Below are 25,546 nucleotides of genomic sequence, written 5' to 3'. Positions count from 1 at the left end.
GGATCCTCCTCCCTGTTGGTAATTTCAGTGGTTTATTTTAACATAAATATTAGTGATGGACCCTTCTCCCTGGAGCTTATTTCTGTAGTTAATTTTCATGTAAAGATTAGTGATGGTCACTCCTACCCGTTGATTATTTCAGTAGTTACTTTTTATATCAATATTAGTGACCGACAATCCGACCTGGTGGTGATTTCAGTCGTTATTTTTTTCGGTAAAGGTTAGTGATGGGACCCTCATAATTACTGATAATTTCAGTAGTTACTTTTTGTATTATCATAAGTGATGGACACTTCTACCCGGTGGTAATTTCAGTATTTACTTTTTATATAAAGATTATTGATGGCCCCTCATCTCTGTTGGTATTTTGAGTTGTTACTTTTTATATAAAGATTATTGACGGACCCTCATCCCTGTTGGTAATTTCTGTAGTTATTTTTATATAAAATTAGTGATGGGGACACTGCCTGTTGGTAATTATTAGTGATGGACCTACCTACCTCGTGTAGTTTTAGTAGTTTATTTGTATATGAAGATTCGTGTTGGATCCTCCTACCTGTTGGTGATTTCAGCAATTACTTTTTATTTAAAATTAATGATGCACCATATTACCTGTTGGTATATTCAGGAGTTACCTTTTACATAAAGATTAGTGATGGGCCCTCCTTCCTTGTGGTGATTTCAGTCGTTATTTTTTATATTTAAAGATTAGTGATGGGCCCTCCTACCTGGTGGTAATTTCAGTAGTTATTTTTTATATTTAAAGATTAGTGATGGACTCTCTTACCTGGTGGTAATTTCAGTAGTTATTTTTTATATATAAAGATTAGTGATGGAACCTCCTGCCTTTTGGTAATTCCAGTATTTACTTTTTATATAATGATTAGTGATGGATCCTCCTACCTGGTGGTAATTTCAGTCGTTATTTTTTATATAAAGATTAGTGATGGACCCTCATACCTGTTGCTAACTTGATTCGTTGCTTTTTTACATAAAATTGGTGATGGGGTCTCCTGCCTGTTTGTAATTTCAGTGGTTACTTTTTATATAAAGATTAGTGATGGAATATCATACCTGTTGGTAATTTCAGTCGTTATTTTTATGTAAAGATTAGTGATGATCGCTCCTACCTGTTGATTATTTCATTTAGTTACGTTTTTGTTAAAGATTATTAATGGACCCCACTAACTGTTTGTAATTTCAGTAGTTTCTTTTTTTATATAAAGATTAGTGATGGACCCTCCTCCCTGTTGGTAATTTGAGCTCCAACTTTTTATGTAAACATTAGTGCTTGGACCCTCAAACCTGCAGGTAATTTGTATTGTTACTTTTTGTATAAAGATCATTGATGGACCCTCCTGCCTTTTGGTAATTTCAGTAGTTACACTTTGATGTAAACATTAGCGATGGGGCCTCCTGCCTGTTGGTAATTTGAGTTGTTACTTTTTTATGTAAAGATTAGTGATGGACCCTCCTCCCTGTTTGTAATTTCAATAGTAACTTCTAATATAAAGATTAATGATGGGCCCTCCATCCTGGTGGTAATTTCAGTATTTACTTTTTATATAAAAATTAGTGATTGACCCTCATACCTGTTGGTAATTTCAGTAGTTACTTTTTATATAAAGATTAGTGCTGGGGCCCTGCCAGTTTGTTGATGTTTCTCCACCTCTGTCATAGAACCATTTATTCATACTGGCGTCCTCTCTCCTCAAAATTTCATCACCAGGATCATTTCACTCTGTTCTGTGAAAACCCAAGCCCTGTTTTCTAGATAGTAGATCACATCTCTCATGATTCTGACTTTCCAAATGTTTACTAAATTCAGATCCAAATCCTTCTCAACAGTTTCTCGAAATATGGTCCCACATCCTCCTCCGGTAAAACAACATTTTCACATCTGCCGTCACTTTTAGAAACTAAAGGAAATATTTAGTTTCTGCCCAAAACCTCATCCATCACATCCCAGTCTTATAGATACTAGATCACATCTCTCATGATTCTCACTTTCCAAACGTGTTTGGAATGATTTGTAGATTCACAGATATAACACACAATCTGAACTCCAATTCATTGGAATGTTGACCCGTTCTCGTTTTCCATTTTTAATATTAAGTTACTTCTTCAAAACCTCCTTCCTTTTTCCTGCTAATAACTTTTCACTATTTCATAAATCTTCTGTTCCTGCTGCAACAGTTTTATTAATTCCACTCAGTGCTGGGACCCTCCAACCTGTTGATATTAAAAGTAACAACTCAAATTACCATGATCAACGGTCAGGAACCACCTATCGTGCGAAAGATGGTTTCCGCCCTGAACCGGTTTCCCCTTAAAACATTCCTGAAGTTTGTTTTTCTCCAAAGGCCGCTATTACATACATCAGCAATACAGAAGCCACTGTTCCATTCTCCCACCTAATTCGCATTAAACTAATTAATTATAATTAATCAGGAACAAGTTTTGTCTCCGATTTTGCTCCAATCCTTTGATTGGATCGCTTTCAGTCCGGCCTTAGGTTTCCAGAGGCTGATTTCTCAGGTGCCCGGCAGATGGGGAGAATCGGCCATTGCGAATGTGTTAACCCTTTACTGAGCTGAACTGTGTGTTCGATCAGTCTTTGATAAGTACCAGGAACAAAACGGTTCAGTGAGTAAAAAGAGCCAGTGTTACAGTTAAAAATAAAAGCATGTAGAGTGAGAAAGGACAGTTTCCCACCCCTGTTTACTGAATGTCAAATTCTAACATGGGGAGGAGGCACCGCTGGACTCGGATGGTGTAAATCTCCAGAGTTCGTGTTCCTGCTTTCTGTCCTGTAACCGCTTCAAAATGTGTCTGTGGGGAGATTGGTGGGGTCCATGAAGGGATAAGCCCTGAAATACCCGGTGGAAAGTAACCGGCCTTCAGTCAGTGTCTGAGCAAACAATTAGTGAATTGTTCCATCCGCGAGGAATAGAGAGCTCCGTACGCCGGGGAACATATCTGACCGCGGGAAATCGGCTTTGGAAAAGAGGAAGGGGCTGAAAATGTTAATTTAAAAAAAAAATTCAACGACATTAATCTTACCTTGATCCCGCAAGGAATTTCCGTCTCTCAATGTCCGTGTGGATTTTACAAATTATATCCTTGTTATTTCATTACAATAAATCGAGAAGAAGTTCCTTGCTTTATTTCAGCAGTTCACAACTTGTGAATTTAATCCGATCCTTCTTATGTGAGATTCAGAGCTCCGCCCTCTGTGAAAGCTGCTGCCAGACATCAGGATGGATTTCAACACAAACATTCCTCATTTCTTTCAGAACAGGGAGCGGCCTTTCTGGTGGAATCGAATCGAACCGGGTTGACAATTCGCTGCCACGTCAATTGTGAACAAAGTCAGTTATAAATTTTACTTTTTATCATCTTGTTCCAGGGAGGTTCAGTGAAACAGATACTTGGTTCGAAATAAATTGTTACATTTGCATCAGGGACATTGTTTGCTGAAAGTCCCATCGATTTTCTGATGTTTGCGCTTTCAACCCGGTTGCAAAGAGCCAGTGTTTCGTCAGAGAGCTGAGGACGGGCTGTTTCTGTAAGTGAGGACATTAACCATTTAACCGCCAAATGAAACTATCGCTGAGCATCAATCGCCTCAATCACTGTGCGAATGAGTACTGACTTTCTACAGTTATATTTATCAAAGTAAATATTCAGCAGATACATCAGTTGCATTGTTAAATCGGGAAAGGACCATTCCTGGTCTGTGCTTGGTATAAAGATTGGATTGCCCTCATTTTGAGGGGGTTCACAGACAGTTATAAATAGCCCCTCCCCGGGTTGGAAGTGTCCGAAGAGAGAAAGTGTTTGACGACAGATTGTGGTGATAATTCCGAGGGACGGATTGTTGTGATCAACCCCAGGGACAGATTGTGGTGATAATCCCGAGGGACGGATTGTTGTGGTCAATGACAGGGATAGATTGTGGTGATAATCCCGAGGGACTGATTGTTGTGATCAATCCCAGGGACAGATTGTGGTGATAATCCCGAGGGACGGATTGTTGTGATCAATCCCAGGGATAGATTGTGGTGATAATTCCGAGGGACAGATTGTTGTGATCAATCCCAAGGATAGATTGTGGTGATAATTCCGAGGGACAGATTGTTGTGATCAATCCCAGGGACAGATTGGAGTGATAATCCCGATGGATGGATTGTTGTGATCAATCCCAGTGATAGATTGTGGTGATAATTCCGAGGGACGGATTGTTCTGATCAATCCCAGGGACAGATTGCGATATTTCCCCTTTTCTCTCCAATTTCCCCCTTGGTTTTTGACCAGGATTGAGGATTCTTTCGGGCCGGAGACACAACCTAAAGTGTCGGAACGAAACATTCCCCAATATTAGTCTTCCTGTGAATTCTCCCTCGACAGACCTTCTCTTTCTTACTTCTTTCAATCTATCGCTGAGTTAAACGGAGTTTTATTCATTTTGTAAAAATATTCAAACGAACGATTCATATAATTAAATACACTGTTAAATGAACAGTGTGGGTAAATGGTGTTTTTAAATATCATTAAATCCACTGTTCAATGTACAGTAGGAGTAAATGTTTGGTTTGTATGGCATTAAATACACTGTTAAATGTATAGTAGGAGTAAATGGTGTGTTTATATATCATTAAATACACTGTTAAATGGACAGTGTGAGTAAATGGTGGGTTTATATGTCATTAAAAACACTGTTAAATGGACAGTGTGGGTTAATGGTGGGTTTATGTATCATTAAATACAGTGGTAAATGGACATTGTTTGTAAATGGTGGGTTTATATATCATTAAATACACAGTTGAATGGATAGTGTGAGCAAATGATTTGTTTATATATCATTAAATACACTGTTAAATGGACCGTCTGTAAATGGTGGGTTTGCATGTAGTCAGGGTGCTTTAAATGACATTTCTAAAATGATAATAAGATTCGATAGAGAATTTCATAGAACGTACAGCACAGAAACAGACCATTCGGCCCAAATGGTCCATTCTCCACACTAACCTCCTCCCTTAATCTACCCCTGTTAGCAATTCACTCAATTCCTTTCTCCTTCATGTGTTTAATTTGCTTCAATTAAATGCTACTCGTCTCTACTACTCCTTGTGGTAGTGAGTTCCACTTTCCAAACAATCTCTGGGTGAAGAAGTTCCTGCTGAATTCCCTATTGGATTTATTAGTGACTATCTGATATTTATGGTCCCTCGTTCTGGTTTCTCCCGCAAGTGGAAACATCTTCTCTACGTCCACCCTATCAAACCCTTACATAATCTTAAAGACATCTATCAGGCCACCCGTCCGTCTTCCTTTTGCCAGGGAATAGAGCCCCATGTTGCTCAATCTTCATTGATAGGTATAACTTCTCTGTTCTGGTATCATCCTAGTAAATCTTTTTGTACCTTCTCCAGTGCCTCTATATCCTTTTTATAATGTGGAGACCTGAACTATTCATAGTAATCCAAGTGTGGCCTAACCAAGGTTCTATACAAATTTAACTTCACTTCTCTGCTTTACAGTTCTAGCCTTCTGGAAAGAACCGCATTGCTTGATTTGCTTTTTTATGGCCTTATTAACCTGCTTCGCTACATTTAGTGATTTCTTTATCTGTACCCCCCGAACCCCCCGCTCCTCTACCCTTTTTGGACAATTATTATCGAGGCAGTTTGTGGCCGCGCTATTGTTACAACCAAAATGTAATACCTCACACTCATTAAATACAGAGTAGACATTTCCTTTGATGGAGGAATCCAGAACAAGGGGGCACAACATTAACATTCGCGCTCGGCCCTTCAGGAGTGAAATCTGGACGCACCTTTTCGCACAAAGTTTACTGGAAATGTGGAATTCGCTCCTCCAAAAGGTTGTGGATTCTGGGTCAACTGAAACTTTGAAGACTGATAGCGGCAGATTTTTTGTGGTAAGGCTATCAAGCGAAATGGATCAAGGACAGGTAAATGGAATTCAGGTACAGAGCAACTATGATCTCATTAAAAGAGAGAACAGATTCGAGGGGCTGAATGGCCTACTCCTCTTCCTATGTTCCTGTACTTAAACATGTGCTGGATTATCAATTCCGGCATTTGGTGAATGTGAAGGTTAACCAGAGTTTCTGTAAAATGACTTCAGCACTGGATGGTTTATACGTTCCCTTTATATGGATGCAACATAGTATCATCGTAGGTACAGCACAGGAGGTGGCCATTCGGCCCATGACGCCTGTGCTGGCTCTTAGAAAGGGCTGTCCAATTAGTCCCTTTCCCCTGCTCTTTCCCCATAGCCCTCCAAATTTCTCCCTTCAAGTTTTTATCCAATTCCCCTTTGAAAGTTACAATTGAATCTCTCTTTTTGCCCCTCTTATTCCCTTTTTTTCGATCTCCTCTGTTCTTTCTGTATTCAGCCTGATTCTCTACTGTGTTATGAACCATACATTCGTCATAAGCCTCCGTTTTCTGTTTCATTTTAATCTCTATCTCTTTAGTCATCCAGTGAGCTCTAGCTTTGGGTGCCCTTCCTTTCCCCCTCGTAGGGATGTTCTACACTGTACCCGAACCAAATGCGCTTTGACTGGCTGTTTATATTTCAGGCTGAGCTCCATCGATTCTGCACTTCGGAGAATTCCAGGGGAGTAAAGATCAGATAATCGGTGCAAGGGAATCGAAGGGAAACTTTGTTAAATATAGTTTAGTAAACACACCCATTGTTCCACCCTGTGTCCAGTCAGAATTAAACAGTTAAACCCTGAAACCAACCGGCGATTTTATTTCGTGGACGGTTAAAAGTTCAGTACAAGAGATTCTGTATCTGTAGATTTTAAATACTAAGGTCCTGAAATTGATGCTTTTTGTATCTGCCGAGATGCTAACCTGATGTGTCCAGAATTCTGGATTGCAATTCACCCCCCACCCAAACCCACGCTATCATAACAATCTTGTTGTTCAGTCGATGAACAGTGAGACAGGTCAGAACATCGCAATCTCTGGCGCCGTTTCGGAGTCTCCGCCTCTGCCGGGCGAGTCCCAGCAGTTCTCCTGCACTCACCTGGCAGGACAAGGAAACACTTATTTTTTTTTAATACGTGAGTTTGACAGTGCAGTCCTTCTAACTGATCTGCTTGAACCGCAGCAATAGAAAGATAAGTTGATAGGATGCGAAGAAGTAGTGTGCGGAACGATCGTGTCGAGCATAAATCCAGGCAAAGACCTTTTTGGCCAAGAGGGCTGTTCCTGTCCTGTCAAATTCCATGTAATTCAATCAATATTTTTATTACACCAGCTCTTTCATTAATACAGATAATGTCAGAAATATCAGCCCCATATTGAGCAGGGATACGTCAGTAGTAACAGGGCTATATTGAACATAGATTCTATCAGTACTATCAACCCTATATTGAGCAGATATACAGTCAGTAATAACCGCCTCAGATTAGCAGAGATACTGTCAGTAACATCAGCGCTATAATCAAAAGGACACCTTCAGTATAACAACTCTTTCAGCATCACAAATATCCTCTCTGTTAAGCTCTGTAAAATCAGCACAGATAATGTCAGTTCTACAATCAATGCAAGCACTGTCAGTTCCACAATCAGTACAGATACTGTCAGTAATTATAGCACTTTTTAGTTTCACAGGCTGAGAATTGAACTCACGATCCGAGCGCTGTTTTATAACCACGAGGCTTGCACTTTGAAACAGTCTCGAATCGCCAATACCTTGCCACATACACTCGCTAAATTATATCAGGGACTCTGTGGTCGCTCTGATGCTCTGACTCGGGAAAACAACACCACCCCCGCTCCCCGGTTTTCGTGCCATTCGGGTGGTTTATTTCCCACATAAACCGGGTATGAAGAATCCAATCCCTTTGAACCCCAGATCCCCACTCATCATAAAGAGCAGAGTGGGTTGAACCTCCTCCCTCACTGAGGGGCCAATCAGAGATTTAAGAATGCATTCTCATCCCACACTGAGAGGACAATCGGAAACCCATATAGGTGCACTTTCCAGCAGTCACCGGATTCCCTGGGTGTTGTCACTCCCGAAACCCACGAATACTGAGTCCGATTATCAGCGTCTCACCGCAACCCAGACTGAGCACCACACTGAGCTTTTCCTGTCTATGCATTTACCCAGTGTCACACTGCAGCCCAGACTGACCACGGCCCTGGGCCCTTCCTTTCTGTACATTTACTCAGTGTTCCACTGCAGCCCAGGCTGAACAAAAGAGATTGTCCACATGAACCGGCGCAAATTTGTTAATGGTTCGAACTACTGATGATCAATGGGAAATGTTTAAACAAACATTTAACGAGATACAGAACCGGTTTATACCGCTGAGGGGCAGGAACTCTACTTGCCATAAAAAAACAGCCATGGACAACTAAAGACGTAAGGGACAGTATAAGACATAAGGAAAGGGAATTTAAAAAGGCAAAGAATGGCACAGATCCTGGCGAATGGGAAAGATACAAAGATCAACAAAGGGACACAAAACAGATCGTAAGAGCTACAAAAAAGAGTATAAAAAGAAACATGCAAGGGATATCAAAAACAATACGAAGTACATTTATAATTACATTAGGAAAAGGGGGATGGTCAGGAGCAGTTTTGGCCCCTTAAACACTGAAAGTGGGGGTATTGTCATTGACAATGTGGAAATGGCGGACATGTTGAATAATTACTTTGCGTCAGTATTTACAGTCGTAAAAGGAGATAGCATGCCGGAAATCCCATGAGAACTAATATTGAATCGGGGACAGGGACTCAATAAAATTAACATAAGTAAAGCAACAGTAATGAAGAAAATAATGGCACGAAAGAGTGAGAAATCCCGAGGACCGGATGGTTTCCATCCCAAGGTTTCAAAGGAAGTAAGTGAGCACATTGCAGATGCCCTAACTGTAATCTTTCAAAGTTCTCTAGATTCAGGAACTGTCCATCGAGATTGGAAAATTGCACATGTCACTCCGCTTTTTAAGAAAGGAGAGAGAGAGGGAAAGCGGAGTATTATAAACCAGTTAGCCTAACATCTGTTGTGGGGAAAATGCTGGAGTCTATAATTAAGGATAGGGTGACTGAACACCTCTGAATTTTCAGTTGATCAGAGAGAGCCAGCATGGATTTGTGAAAGTTAGGTCGTGCCTGATAAATCAGATTGAATTTTTTGAAGAGGTGACTAAAGTATTGGACAGGGGAATGTCAATGGAGGTTATTTATATGGACTTCTAGAAGGCATTTGATATGGGCCCACATAAGAGACTGTTAGCTAAGATAGAAGCCCATTGAATTGAGGGAAAAGTACGGACTTGATTAGGAAATTGGCTGAGCGAAAGGCGACAGAGAGTAGGGAGAATGGGTAAGTACTCACTTTGGCAGGATGTGACTCGTGGAGTCCCGCAGGGATCTGTCTTGGGGCCTGAATTATTCACAATATTTATTAACGACTGAGATGAAGGCATCGAAAGTCTCATATCTAAGTTTGCCGATGACACAAAGATTGGTGGCATTGTAAGCAGTGTAGATGAAAATAAAATTTCTAAGCGGTATTGATAGATTAGGTGAATGGGCAAAACTGTGGCAAATGGTATTGAATGTGGACAAGTGTGAGGTCATCCACTTTGGTCAAAAAAGGATGGAACAGGGTACGTTCTAAATGTTAAAAAGTTAAAAACAATTGATATCCAAAGGGACGTCGGGGTTCAGGTACATAGATCATAAAAGTGTCATTAACAGGTGCGGAAAATAATCATTAAGGCGAATGGAATGCTGGCCTTTATATCAAGTGGACTGGAGTACAAGGGGGCAGAAGTTATTCTGCAGCTGTACCAAACCCTGGTTCGACCGCACCTGGAGTACTGTGAGCAGTTCTGGGAACCGCACCTTCGGAAGGACATATTGGATTTGGAGTGAGTGCAGCGTAGGTTTACTGGAATGATACCCGGACTTCAAGGATTAAGTTACGAGGAGAGATTACATAAATTGCGGTTGTATTCTCTGGAGTTTCGAATGCTAAGGAGTGATCTGATCGAAGTTTATAAGATATTAGGAGGAACGGATAGGGTGGATAGATAGAAAATATTCCCGCTGGTTGGGGATTCCAGGAGTCGGATCCACAGTGTAAAAATTAGAGCCAGACCTTTCAGGAGCGAGATTAGAAAACATTTCTACACACAAAGGGTGGTCGAATTTTGGAACTCTCTTCCGAAAATGGCAGTTGATACTAGCTCATTTGCTAAATTTAAATCTCTGATAGATAGCTTATTGGCAACCAAAGGTATTAAGGGATATGGGCAAAGGCGGGTCGATGGAGATAGATCACAGATAAGGCATGATCTTATCAAATGGCGGAACAGGCAGGAGGGGCTGAATGGCCGACTCCTGTTCCTATGTTTCCTATGTTTCCTAATGAGCATTTTATGAGGTGAGGAGTTTTACACCGTTCAATAATATTAACACTAATGTATAATGTTATCAATCTTGTAACTTTAAACTGGTGCTGCACATTTATCTTTGGATTATCTTTAGGGGTCTTACAATCTCAGAACACACGACAAATATATAAGTTGAACATTTGACGGTGTTTTACAATTATAATTCTCCATTGTGTGTGTGCCACGCTGTGTTGTGCGCAAAGGTAATAGCGACTAATCAAACTATCAGTCCTGGTGCTTGCCTTTCCACACTGTGGGAATGTAAAAGCGATTGATCTTGGTCAGTAAATTTCTGCAAACTATAGTTGAAGTTATTCTCCAGCATAAATGTACAACCAAGTTCGAGACCTTGTAAGATGCAGTTATCTGTTGTTTCAGTGACGCTCACAACCAGTGCAATAAACGGACAACAGCAACAAAAACTTACATTTACAACTACACTAATTACATTAGTGTAATCAAACACAAGATTCATTTGAGCAGTTACTTCCTTTTTTATATAAAGCCTACAAATCTGGCCCTAAAACCTGTTGGTAATTTGAATAGTTACTTTTTTATATAAAGATTAGTGATGGACCCTCCGATCTGTTGGTAATTTCAGTGTTGACTTTTTATATAAGGATAAGTGATGGACCGTCCGACCTGTTGATATTAGAAGTAACTACACAAATTACCAAAATTAACGAACAGGAACCTCCGTTCTCTTTGAAAGATAGTTTCAGCCCTGAACCGGTTTCCCTTTTGAAACATTCCTGAAATTTGTTTCTGTCCGAAGGAAGCGGCCTCTCTTTCTTCAGTTGAGCCAATTTAACAAATAACACCATCAATAACATAATTTAGCAAAAACTGAAGTCCCTGCTCCATTCTCCCATTTAATTCGAATTAAACTAATTAAATATAATTAATCAGGAATAAGCTTTGTCTCCGATTTTGCTCCTGTCCTTTGATTGGATCGCGCTCAGTCCGGCCTTGTGTAACCATAGGCTGATTTTCCAGGTGCCCGGCAGAGAGCGATAATCGGCCATTGCGAAAGAGTTAACCCTTTACTGAGCTGAACTGAGTGTTCGATCAGTCTTTGATCAGTTCAATAAAAGTGCACCGGGCACAAAACGGTTGAGTGAGTAAAACGAGCCAGTGTTACAGATAAAAATAAATGCATATAGATTGAGAAAGGACAGTTTCCCAACCCTGTTTAATAACTATCAAATTCTAACATTGGGAGGAGGCACCGCTGGACGAGGATAGTGCAAATCTCCAGAGTTCGTGCTCCTGCTTTCTGTCCCGTAACCGCTTTAAAACGTGTCTGTGGGGAGATTGGTGGGGTCCAGTGAAGGGATAAGCCCTGAAATTCCCGGTGTAAAATCGCCGGCCTTCAGTCAGTGTCTGAGCGAACAATTAGTGAATTGTTCAATCCCCGATGAATAGAGAGCTCCCTACGCTGGGGAACATATCCGACCGCGGGAAATCGGCTTCAGAAAAGAGGAAGGAGCAGGAAAAGTTAATTAAAAAACAAATTGACACTACGTTAACCTTACCTTGATCCCGCAAGTATTTTCCGTCTCTCAATGTCCGTGCAGATTTTGCAAATTATATCCTGGTTATTTCATTGTAATCAATCGAGTGCAATTTCTTTGCTTCATTTTAGCAGTTCACAACTTGGGAATTTGATCTGATCCTTGTTGTGAGATTCAGAGTTCCGCCCACTGTGAAAGCTGCTGCCAGACATGAGGATGGATTTCAACACAAACATTCCTCATTTGTTTCAGAACAGGGAGCGGTCTTTCTGGTGGAATGTTATCGAGCCGCGTTCACAATTCGCTGCAAAGTCAATTGTGAACAAAGTTGGTTCTAAATGTTCTTTTTCTAATCTTATTTCTGGAAATTTCAGTAAAATAGATACTTGTTCAGAAATAAATTGTCACATTTGCATCAGGGACGTTGTTTCCGAAAGTCCCATCGATTTTCTAATGTTTGCGCTTTCAACCCTGCGACCAGGAGCCAGTGTTTCGTCAGTGAGGTGAGGAGAGGCTGTTTCTGCAAGTGAGGACATTAATCATTCAACCGCCGAATGAAACTATGGCTGAGCATCAATCAGCTCAAGCACTGGGGCAATGGACAGTGTGGGTAAATGGTGGGATTATATATAATTAAATGTACTGTTAAATGAACAGTGTGGGTATGTGGTGCGTTTATATATCATTAAATGCACTGTTAAATGGACAGTGTGGGTAATTGCTGGGTATATATACAATAAAATGCACTCTTAAATTGATAGTTAGTAAATTGTGGGGTTATATATCATTAAATACACTGTTGAATGGACAGTGTGGGTAAATGGTGGGTTTATATATCATTAAATACACTGCTAAATGGATAGTGTGGGTAAATGGTGGGTTTATATATCATTAAATACACTATTAAATGGACAGTGTGGGTAAATGGTGGGTTTATATATCATTAAATACACTGTTAAATGGACAGTGCGGGTAAATGGTGGGTTTATATATCATTAAATACACAGTTAAATGGACAGTCTGGTTAGATGGTGGGTTTATTTGTCATTAAATACACTGTTAAATGGACAGTGGAGTTAAGTGGTGGGTTTATATATCATTAAATACACTGTTAAATGGACAGTGTGGGTAAATGGTGGGTTTATATATCATTAAATACACTGTTAAATGGACAGTGTGGGTAAATGGTGGGTTTATATATTGCTAAAAACTCAGTTAATTGGACATTGTGGGAAAATGGTCGATTAATTATCATTAAACAAGTTGTTAAATGGATAGTGTGGGTAAATGGCGGATTTATATATTGCTAAAAACTCAGTTAATTGGACATTGTGGGAAAATGGTCGATTAATTATCATTAAACAAGTAGTTAAATGGACAGTGTGGGTAAATGGTGGGTTTACATATCATTTAATACACTGTTAAATGGACAGTGCGGATAAATGGTGGGTTTATATATTATTAAATGCACTTTTAAATGGACAGTGTGTGTAAATGGTGGGTTTATATTTCATTAAATACACTGTTAAATGGACAGTGTGGGTAAATGGTGGGTTTATATATCATTAAATACACTGTTAAATGGACAGTGTGGGCAAATGGTGGGTTTCGATATAATTAAATACAATGTTAAATGGACTGACAGTCCCTGTACTGATTATCGAGCTGATAGTGCTGACAGTATAAGTTTTGCTGATAGAGCTTATGCTTCTGAGATTACCTGTATTGATCATAGAGCTGATATTACTGACAGTATCTGTATTAATTGTAGAGCTGATATTATGAACAGTATCTGATCTGAATATAGAGCTGGTATTACTGGCTTTATCTGTGCTCATTTTACATGTGATATTACTGAACGTACCTGTATTGATTATAGAGCCGATATTACTGACAGTACTTGTATTTATTACAGAGCTGATATTACTGATTATATCTGCACTGATTATAGAGCCGATATTACTGACAGTACTTGTATTTATTATAGAGCTGATATTACTGATCATATCTGCACTGATTATGGAACTGATATTAATGACAGTACTTTTATTGATTGTCGAGCTGATATTACTGAAAGTATCTGTGCTGATTTTATAGAGCTTAATAGTGAGAGTATTTTGACGCTTATAGAGTTGTTATACTGAAAATGTCTGTTTTGATTATGGAGCTGATATTACTGACTGTATCTGTGCTAATATGAAGCTGTTATTACTGACTGTATCTCTGCTCAATATAGCGCTGATATTACTGACAGTATCTGCGCTAATATCCTTCTATTCCTTTATCCGTCGTGTGTTTATTTAGCTTCCCTTAAATGCGTCGATGCGAGTCGCCTCAATTATGCCTTGTGGTACTGAGTTCCACATTCCAACCACTCTCTGGGTAAACAAATTTCTGCTCAATGCCCCATTGGATTTACCCCCAGAACCCTCTGCTCATCCACCCTATTTAGACACTTATTATCCAAGCAGTATGTGACCCCCTTATTTTTCTTACTAAAATCTAATACCTCATATTCATTAGGTACAGAGGAGGCATTTCCTCTGATGGAGGAGTCCAGAACAAGGGGACACAATCTTCAAATTAGCTCGAGGCCGTTCAGGAGTGAAATCTGGACGCACGTTTTCACACAAAGTTTACTGGAAATGTGGAATTCCCTCTTCCAAAAGGTTGTGGATTCTGGGTCAACTGAAATTTTCACGGTTGACAGCGGCAGTTTTTTTTCAGTTCAGGGTATGAGCGAAATGGGTCAAGGGCAGGTAAATAGAGTACAGGTACAGAGCGGCCATGATCTAATTAAATGGGGGAACAGATTCGAGGGGCTGAATGGCCTACTCCTGGTCCTACGTTCTTATATTTAAACATGTGCTGGATTCCGGCATTTGGCGAATGTGAAGTTTAATTCGAGTTTCTGTACAATGACTTCAGCAACGGAAGGATTGTCTGTTCCCTTTAAATGGTTGCAACGTAGTATCATAGCAGGTACAGCACAGGAGTCCATTCAGCCCATGAAGCATGTGCTGGCACTTTTAAAGACCTTTCCAATTATTCCCTCTTCCATGCTCTTTCCCCAAAGCCCTGTAAATTTTTCCTTCAAGTTTTTTAATTCCCTTCAAATTCCCTTTTGAAATTTACAATTGGTTCTCTTTTTTTGCCCCTCTTATTTCCACCTTTTTTTTTAGATCTCCTCTGTTCTTTCTGTATTCAGCCTGGTTCTCTACTGTATTATAAATCTTACATTCGTCATTAGCCTCCATTTTCATTTTTCTAAATATCTCCATCTCTTTCGTCATTTAGGGTGATATAGTTTTGGATGCCTTTCCTTTCCCCCTCGTAGGGATATGTCCACACCGTACCCGAACCAAATGGGCTCTGACTGGCTGTTTGTATTTCAGGTTGAGCTCCATCGGTTCTGCAATTCGCAGAATTCCAGGGGAGTAAAGATCAGATATTCGGTGCAAGGGAATCGAAGGTAAACTTTGTTAAATATACTTAAGTAAACACACCCATTGTTCCACACTGTGTCCAGTCAGAAATAAGCAGTGAAACCCTGAAACCAACCTGCGATTTTATTTCGGGGACGGTTAAAAGTTCAGTACAAGAGCTTCTGTATCTGTAGATTTTAAATACTATGGCCCTGAAATTGATGCTTTTTGTATCTGCCGAGATACTGACCTGATGTGTCCAGGATTCTGGATCGGAATTCACCCCCCAACCAAACGCACGCTATCATAAGAATCTTGTTGTTCAGTCGATGAACAGTGAGACAGGTCAGAACATCGCACTCTCTGGCGCCGTTTTGGAGTCTCCGCCTCTGCCGGGCGAGTCCCAGCAGTTCTCCCGCACCCACCTGGCAGGACAAGACAACACTTGCACCAAAGGTTGTTTTTTTAATATGTGAGTTTGACAGTGCAGTCCTTCTAACTGATCTGCTTCAACCACAGCAATGCACAAACACAGCCTGCCGGCTCCGGGTATTTTATTGGTGCAGTTTTAAGTACCCCTTCTACCGTGCTCTGGATTGTGCCGAGGTTGCCTGAATTTACCCGCTCCCATGGGAGAAGATTGTGGCCTGGGTGTTCCTTACTGGCATTACTTTCTTTTAATTCCTGGCGTCACTTGTTCAATGCATTATTTACCATCAATATCAGGAAAGATTTAACAGGCTCTGTCTCTTTTCTCCATTCAGTTGAAGACGGAGAGGTGAACTGATAGAGGTCTTTCATATTCCGAAGGGGTTCCATAGGCTCGAACTGGAGAGCATGTTTCCCCTTAAGGGCAGTCCAAAAATAGAGGCCATGAATATAAGAAAGTTACTAATGAAACCAAGATGTAATTCAGGAGAGACATCTTACTCAGAGAGTGGTGAGAATGTGCAATTCTCCAGCACATGGAACGGTTGAGGCGAAAAGTTAAGATGCATTTAAGGGGAAGGTAGATAAATACACGAGGGTGCTAGAAATAGAAAGATAAGTTGATAGGGTGCGATGAAATCGTGCGGGAGGACGCTCGTGTGGAGCATAAATCCAGGCAAAGCCATGTGGGGAAAATGGGCTGTTCTTGAGCTAGACAATTCTAAGTCATTCAATGAATGTTTTTATTACACCAGCTCTTTCATCAACACAGATACAGTCAGTAGTAACAGCTCAATATTGAGCAGGGATACTGTCAGAATAATCAGCCCTATATTGAACAGGGATACAGTCAGTAAAGCAGGGCTATTTTGAGCACAGATACATTCAGTAATATCAGTGCGATATTGAGCCGAGATACAGTTAGTAACCGCGACATATTAGCGCAGATACTGTCAGTAATATCAGCGCTATATTGAGCAGAGATACAGTCAGTAATAACAGCGTCATATTAGCACAGATACAGTCAGTAATATCAGCTCCATAATCAAAACAGACATTTTCAGCACAACAACCCTATAAGCGTCAAAATACTCTCACTGTTAAGCTCTATAAAATCAGCACAGATACTTTCAGTAATATCAGCTCGACAATCAATAAAAGTACTGTCATTAATATCAGTTCTATAATCAGTGCAGATATAATCAGTAATATCATCTCGATAATAAATACAAGTACTGTCAGTAATATCGGCTCTATAATCAGTAAAGGTACGTTCAGTAATATCACATGTAAAATCAGCAGAGATAAGGCCAGTAATAGCAGCTCTATATTCCGAGCAGATACTGTTCATAATATCAGCTCTACAATTAATACAGATACTGTCAGTAATATCAGCTCTATGATCAATACAGGTAATCTCAGAAGCATAAGCTCGATAAGCAAAACTTATACTGTCAGCAGTATCAGCTCGATAATCAGTACAGGGACTGTCGGTCCATTTAACATTGTATTTAATTGTATCGAAACCCACCATTCACCCACACTGTCTATTTAACAGTGTATTTAATGATATATAAACCCATCATTTACCCACACTGTACATTTAACAGTGTATTTAATGATGTATAAACCCACCATTTACACACACTGTCCATTAACAGTGTATTTAATGATATATAAACCCACCATTTGCAAACAATGTCCATTTAACAGTGTATTTAATGATATATAAAACCACCATTTATCCATACTGTCCATTTAACACTGTATTTAATGATAGATAAACTCACCAATTACTCACACTGTCCATTTAACAGTGCATTTAATGATATAAAAAGCCATTATTTACCCACACTATCCATTTCACAGTGTATTTAATGATATATAATCCCACCATTTACCAGTACTGTCTATTGAAAATTGTAATTGATGATATATTAATTGAATATTTACCCACACTGTCCATTTAACAGTGTACTTAATGATATATAAACCCACCATTTACCCAAACTGTCCACTTAACAGAGTATTTAATTATCACCACAATCTGTCCCTTGGATTGATCACAACAATCCGTCCCTCGGAATTATCACCACAATCTGTCCCTAGGATTGATCACAACAATCCGTCCCTCGGGATTATCACAACAATCTGTCCCTGGGATTGATCACAACAATCCGTCCCTCGGAATTATCACCACAATCTGTCCCTGGGATTGATCACAACAATCCGTCCATCGGAATTATCACCACAATCTATCCCTGGGATTGATCACAACAATCCGTCCCTCGGAATTATCACCACAATCTGTGCTCAAATACTTTCTCTCTTTGGACACTTCCATCCCGTGGAGTTGTTTTTGTATTCTGTCTGTGAACCCTCTGAAAATGGGGGAAATCCAATCCTTATACCAATCACAGTCCAGGAATGGTCCTTTCCGGAATTAACAATGTAACTGGTGTGTCTGCTGAATATTTACTCTGATAAATGTAACTGTGGAATGTCAGTACTCGTTCCCCCAGTGATTGAGGTGATTGATGCTCAACAAGAGTTTAATTCGGAGGTTAAACGGTTAATGTCCTCACTGACAGAAACAGCCTGTCCTCAGCTAACTGACGAAACACTGGCTCTTGGCCCCAGTGTTGAAAGCGCAAACATCCGAAAATCGATGGGATTTTCAGCAAACAATGTCCCTGATGCAAATGTAACAATTTATTTCGAACCATGTATCTGCTTTACTGAACTTCCCAGGAACCAAATTTGAACAAGTAAAATTTATAACTGACTTTGTTCACAATTGACGTGGCAGCGAATTGTTAACCCGCTTCGATTTGATTCCACCAGAAAGGCCGCTCCCTGTTCTGAAACAAATGAGGAATGTTTGTGTTGAAATCCATCCTGATGTCTGGCAGCAGGTTTCACAGAGTGTGGAGCTCTGAATCTCACATACCAAGGATCAGATCAAATTCCCAAGTTTTGAACTGCTAAAATAAAGCAAGGAACTTGTGCTCGATTGGGTGTAATGAAATAACAAGGGAATAATTTGTAAAATCTACACGGACATTGAGAGACGGGATCAAGGTAATGTTAATATAATGTCAATTTGCATTTTAATTAAGTTCTTCAGCCCCTTCCTCTTTTCTAAAGTCGATTTCCCGCGGTCAGATATGTTCCCCGGCGGCGGGAGCTCTCCATTCCTCGCGGATTGAACAATTCACTCATTGTTCGTTCAGACACTGACTGAAGGGTGGCTACTTTACACCTAGAATTTCAGGGCTTATACCTTCTTGGACCCCACCAATCTCCGCTCAGACACATTTTAAAGCGGTTACAGGACAGATAGCAGGAACACGAACTCTGGAGATTTACACCATCCTCGTCCAGCGGTGTTTCCTCCCCATGTTAGAATTTGATATTCAGTAAACAGGAGTGGGAAACTGGCCTTTCTCACTCTATGTGCATTTATTTGTAACTGTCACACTGGCTCTTCTTACTCACTGAACCGTTATGTGCCCGGTACACTTTTATTGAACTGATCAAAGACTGATCGAAAACACAGTTCAGCTCAGTAAAGGGTTAACACATTCGCAATGGCCGATGATCGCTCTCTGCCGGACACCTGGGAAATCAGCCTCAGCTGACCCGAGGCCGGACTGAACGCCATCCAATCACAGGACAGGAACAAAATCGGAGACAAAACTTGCTCCTGATTAATTATAATTAATTAGTTTAATACGAATTAGTTGGGAGAATGGAGCAAGGACTTCACCTTTTTTCGAAAAATAAGTTATTGAGGATGTTGCTTGTTAGATTTGCTCAACTGAAGAAAAAGAGGCCTCTCCCTTCAGGCAGAAGTAAACTGCAGGACTGTTTTAAAGAGAAACAGCTTCAGGGCTGAAACCATCTTTCACAGAGAAAGGAGGTTCCTGATCGTTAATTTTGATAATTTGAGTAGTTACTTCCAATATATACAGTTTGGAGGCCTCATCACTAGTCCTCATAAAAAAACTTATCAAAAGGCAGGAGTGTCCATCACTAATCTTTATATAAAAAGTCACTACTGTAATTAGCAACAGGCACGAAGATCCATCACTAATCTTTATATAAAAAGTAACAATCTAAATTACCAACAGGTAGGAGGGTCCATCAGTATTTTTTGTGTAAAAAGTAACGACATAAATTACAAATAGGTAGCAGGGCCTCACCACTAATTTTTATCGAAAAGGTAACAATTCCAATTGCAATCAGGAAGGAGGGTCCATCTCAAGTCTTTATAAAGAAATTAACCACTGAAATTACCAACAGGTGGGAGTGTCCAACACTAATCTTTAAATAAAACTAACAACTCAAATTACCAACAGGTTGGTGGGCCCATCACTAATCTTCAGAAAAAGTAGCTACTGAAATTCCCAACAGGTCGGAGGGTCCATCACTAATCTTTACATAAAAAGTAAACATTCAAATTACCAACAGGTTTTAGGGCCCGATCTCTAGGCTTTATATAAAAAAGGAAGTAACTGCTCAAATGAATCTTGTATTTGATTAAACTAATGTAATTAGTGTAGGTGTAAATGTAAGTTTTTGTTGCTGTTGTCCGTTTATTACACTAATGTGAGCGTGACTGAAACAACAGATAACTGCATCTTACAAGGTCTCAATCTTGGCTGCACATTTATGCTGGAGAAAACTTCAACTATAGTTTATAGAAATTTACTGACCGAGATGAATCGCTTTTACATTCCGACAGTGTGGAAAGGCAAGCACCGGGACTGATAGTTTAATTTGTTGCTCTTGCCTTTGTGCACACACAGAGAGACACACACACAAATCGACAACTTATATATTTGTGATGGTTTTTGAGATTGTAAGACCCCTAAAGATAATCCAAAGATAACTGTGCAGCACCAGTTTAAGATTACACGATTGATAACATTATACATTAGTGTTAATTTTATTGAACGGTGTAAAATTCGGAAACATAGGAAAAACAGGAACAGGAGTAGGCCATTCAGCCCCTCGTGACTGCTCCGCCATTTGATAATACCATGGCTGATCTGTTATCCAACTCCATATAACCACCTTTGGCCCATATCCCTTAATACTTTTGATTGCCAAAAAGCTATATATCTCACATTTAAATTTAGCAATTGAGCTAGTGTCAATTGCCGTTTGCAGAAGAGAGTTCCAATCTTCTACCACCCTTTGTGTGTAGAAACGTTTTCTAATCTCGCTCCTGAAAGGTCTGGCTCTAATTTTTAGACTGTGCCCCCACCTCCAAGATTCCCCAACCAGCAGAAATAGTTTCTCTGCATCCACCCCATCCGTTCCCCTTAATATCTGATAAACTTCGAACTGATCACCCCTTAATCTTCGAAACTCTAGAGAATACAACCCCAATTTGTATAATCTCTCCTCGTAACTTAACCCTTGAAGTCTGGGTTTCATTCCAGTAAACCTACGCTGCACTCCCTCCAAAGCCAACATGTCCTTCCGAAGGTGCGGTGCCCAGAACTGTTCACAGTACTCCAGGTGCGGTCTGACCAGAGTTTTGTATAGCTGCAGCATGACCTCTGCCCCCTTGTACTCCAGTCCTCGACATATAAAGGCCAGCATTCCATTAGCCTTATTGATTATTTTCTGCACCTGATCATGACACTGCAATGGTCTATGCACCTGAACCCCGAGGTCCCTTTGGGCATCCACTGTTTTTAACATTTTACCATTTAGAAAGTACCCTCTTCTATCCATTCTTGATCCAAAGTAAATGATCTCACATTTGTCTACATTGAATTCCATTTGCCACAGTTTTGCCCATTCACCTATTCTATCAATATCGCTTTGTAATTTCATGTTTTCATCTACACTGCTTACAATGCCACCAATCTTTGTGTCATCGGCCAACGTTAGTCAGGTGCTGATACCGTGAGAGATATGGTAAATATATTCAAATAGAAGCACCAACCAAAACACATCTCCATGAACACACGGACAACGTCACTACCCATAGAGAGCAGAGAAATCACACCCAGCTCCGTATTGTGTATGTAGGTAGATATCAGGTTCATAAAATGCCAGAATTTAATATCAAAACTCAACAAATCAAAAAATTGAAACAAATCTGTGAATAAAATAATACAATAGCGCCAGACTGGGTAACACCGAGTGAAGAATCATTGAACTCATCACCTCGCTCCATATTGCTCTTCAGAATATTCACCAGCTCAGGGATAAGTCTGGTGCTGTCCTGCACGGAGACTAAATCTTACCAATGGGTGCTCCCAGTGCAGAATCTCGGCCGTCTAGAACTGGTTGTGGAGGTCTGCGGGACTCATTGGTTTTCAATGGCCAGCTGTCTGTGCCGCACCTGATGTGGAGAATTGTTGGTAACAGTCGGGAAATGCTCGATCCCAGAGCTAACAATTGTTGTGCTGATGGGGGAGTAGGGACTTCATATCGCGACAAGGCGACGTTTTATCCTTCTCATCTTAATATTTCCGTCTAACCCTCCTATTAATATATTTATTACAGAGCAGCAGAATCTTGGAACGCCTGTCACCACCATGGCTGAAAGTCCAAACAGGGGAGAAGATCCAACTTCATCACCAAGAATGAGAATAGTCACCGGTAGGTTCAGATCAACCTTTACAATATCAATTATATCCTGATAAAGGGTACTGATCACGAGCAAGAACCTACAGCTCACTCAGGAAGAGGAAACCGAGCAGATACAGTGTAGATAGGGGGAAGTGAGTGAACATCTAGTGGGCCAGTGCAGTCATAGGTGGAGGGATCTCAGTGCTGGAACTGTCCAATAGATATCTGGTGTTTCGACTGTAAGGTGGATAGCGACAGCGACGCAGGATGGTCCTTCTGAATAATAGTTTGAAACCAGGGAGTAGGGGCATGTGTGAGAGGCAAGTTGGGCACATGAATAGGAGAGCGATAGTCAGGCGAATAAAAAAATTCATCGGCAGCTCTATGCAGTCCCAATTAGTAAGTTACCTTCCTGGTGTCAGAGCGAAGAACTTCCTGGAACAGGTGGGACACTCTCTGGGAAGGAAAGCAGAGCGGAAAATAGTCATGGCCGGAACCAATAACAAGGAAAGAGCTCCGTTGAGAGAGGGAATATTAACATTTGAGCTCTAGACTGAAAAACTAGGCCTTAACGTGGTGATCTCTGGATTGTTTTGCGCTGGGCTGCTAAAGGAGGACAATATGAGGCAGGTCAATGTCCGGCTGCAGGGATGGAACTGGAGGGAAGTGTTCATGTTTTTGGGACCACAGGGTTAGTTCAGGACGAAGTGGAGGGACGGTTACGAACTGAACCGACAAACAACAACGGTTTAACAGACTGGGTATATAGAGCAGTGGGAGGCTTTCACCTGATAGGACTGGATCGTGTGAAATATCCGGATCTGAGACGAGAGAGTGGAAATAATAAAACTGTTGGAGCAGGAACAGAAGATTTATGAAATAGTGAAAATTTATGAGCAGGAAAAAGGAAGGAGGTTTTGAAGTCGTGACAGAAGACGTAACTTAATATTAAAAGCAAAGAAAAACGAGAACAGGTCAACAGTCCAATGAATTGGAGTTCAGATTGTGTGTTATGTCTGTGAATCTACAAATCATTCCAAACACATTTGGAAAGTTAGATTGATGAGAGATGTGATCTGGTATCTATAAGATTGGGCTGTGATGGATGAGGTTTTGGGGAGAAACAACACATTTCCTTTAGTTTCTAAAAGTGATGGCAGATGTGAAAATGTTGTTGTAACAGTGGAGCATGTGGGACCATATTTCTAGATAACTGTAGAAAAGGATTTGGATCTGAATTTAATAGCCGAGGTGGACAAGTCACTGAACTGAGAAATAACGCACCCGAGGCTGTTAAATGAAGTCAGAGAGGAGATAGGAGGGAATTTGATCACAATTCAAAAAATCTATCGATCTCAGCCTTGAATATATTCAAAGACTCATCATCCACAGCCCTCTGGGGTAGAGAGGTCTAAAGATTCAAAACACTCTGCATGAAGAAATTCATCCTCATCTCAGTCTTGAATGGCCGACCCCTTATCCTGAGACTATGCAACCTAGTTTTAGAATCTCCATTTCGGGGAATCAATCTCTCAGCATCTAACCTGTCAAGCCCCATCATAATCTTATATGTTTCAATTAGATCACCATCATTCTTCTAAACTCCAGAGAGTACAGGCCCAATCTGCTCAATCTCTTCTCATAGGACAACCCTCTCATCCCAGGAATTAATCAAGTGAACCCTCGTTGCACCGCCTCCAAGGCAAGCATACCCGTCCTTAGATAAGGAGACCAAAACTGGACGCAATACTTCAGGTGAGGTCTCACTAAAGCCGTGTACAGTTGTAGTAATTCTTCCCTCCTCTTGTACTCGAACCCCCTTGCAATAAAGGCCAACATGCCATTTGCTTTCCGAATTAACTGCTCTAGCTGCACACTACATTTTTGAGTTTCTTATACAAGGACACCCAATTCTCTGTGAACACCAACATTTATTAGTCTCCCACCATTTTAAAATATTCTGTTTTTCTATCCTTCCTTCCAAAGTGAATATCCTCACATTTCCACACATTATGCCACAACTATCACCGTCTTGTCCACTCACTTAATCTGTCTATATCCTTTCACAGACTCTTTGTGTCCTCCTCACAAATTACTTTCCAACCTCGCTTTGTATCGTCAGCGAACTTGGACATTTTACACTGTCCCTTCAACTAATTCATCAATATAGATTGTAAATCGCTGAGGCCCAAGCACTGACCCCTGCGACACCCCACCAGTAACACCCTGCCAACCTGACAATGGCCCGTTTATCCCTACTTTCTGTTTCTTTCCTTGAACCAATCCCGGGTCATTCTGTGTCTGTTCAAAAGGGGTGTGCTGTCAGTCCCGGATCATTCTTTGTCTGTTTAAAAGGGATGTGCTGTCAGTCCCGATTCATTCTGTGTCTCTTTAAGAGGGGCGTGCTGTCACTCCCGGATCATGCTGTCCCTGTTCAAAAGGGGTGAGCGATCAGTCCCGGATCATTCTGTCCCTGTTTAAAAGGGGTGAGCGATCAGTCCCGGATCATTCTGTGTCTGTTTAAAAGGGGTGAGCGATCAGTCCCGGATCATTCTGTCCCTGTTTAAAAGGGGTGAGCGATCAGTCCCGGATCATTCTGTCCCTGTTTAAAAGGGGTGAGCGATCAGTCCCGGATCATTCTGTGTCTGTTTAAAAGGGGTGAGCGATCAGTCCCGGATCATTCTGTGTCTGTTTAAAAGGGGTGAGCGATCAGTCCCGGATCATTCTGTCTCTGTTTAAAAGTGATGTGCTCTCAGTCCTTGATCATTTTGCCCGATTCTCTGTCCCTCCCCATTCACGGGCCGCGCTCCAGGTTTTAAGCCCGAGCTGAGCGAGAGTTGTCTCCCATTGTGAAGTAAGAGGCGCAGCAACAGGGTCATGAGACTCAGTCACCCGGTCCCACAGCGCTGATTCTGCAGGATATCCGGGGCTAAATATTCCCTAATGGGGATTTTGTCAATGTACAGACAGGATGGGATCAGGGTAGGATACAATCTGGGCTGCAGTGAGACACTGGGTCAATGTACATACAGGAAGGGACCAGGGTAGGACTCAGCCTGGTCTTCATTGGGACACTGGGTCAATGAACAGAAATAAAGTGCCCATGGCGGTTTTCAGTCTGGGCTGCAAT

At 40.8% G+C, this 25,546-nt stretch overlaps 1 long non-coding RNA gene across 1 annotated transcript in view; it reads right to left on the bottom strand.

Annotated features, from left to right (window-relative positions):
• Positions 1-12,278, bottom strand: part of LOC137312850 (uncharacterized) — a 72,949-nt gene extending 60,671 nt beyond the window's left edge. The window contains exons 1-2 of the long non-coding RNA XR_010960845.1: positions 11,990-12,278; positions 3,064-3,566 (exon numbers count right to left, since the gene is read on the bottom strand). This is a non-coding gene — a long non-coding RNA (uncharacterized lncRNA). The remainder of the gene's footprint in view (positions 1-3,063; positions 3,567-11,989) is intronic.
• Positions 12,279-25,546: the final 13,268 nt, after the last annotated feature.

Source organism: Heptranchias perlo, unplaced genomic scaffold (assembly GCF_035084215.1).
Source record: "Heptranchias perlo isolate sHepPer1 unplaced genomic scaffold, sHepPer1.hap1 HAP1_SCAFFOLD_44, whole genome shotgun sequence".
NCBI classification, from domain to species: domain Eukaryota; kingdom Metazoa; phylum Chordata; class Chondrichthyes; order Hexanchiformes; family Hexanchidae; genus Heptranchias; species Heptranchias perlo.
The sequence above is the reverse complement of the archived record's forward strand: the minus strand, read 5'-3'. Positions and strand labels throughout refer to the sequence as shown.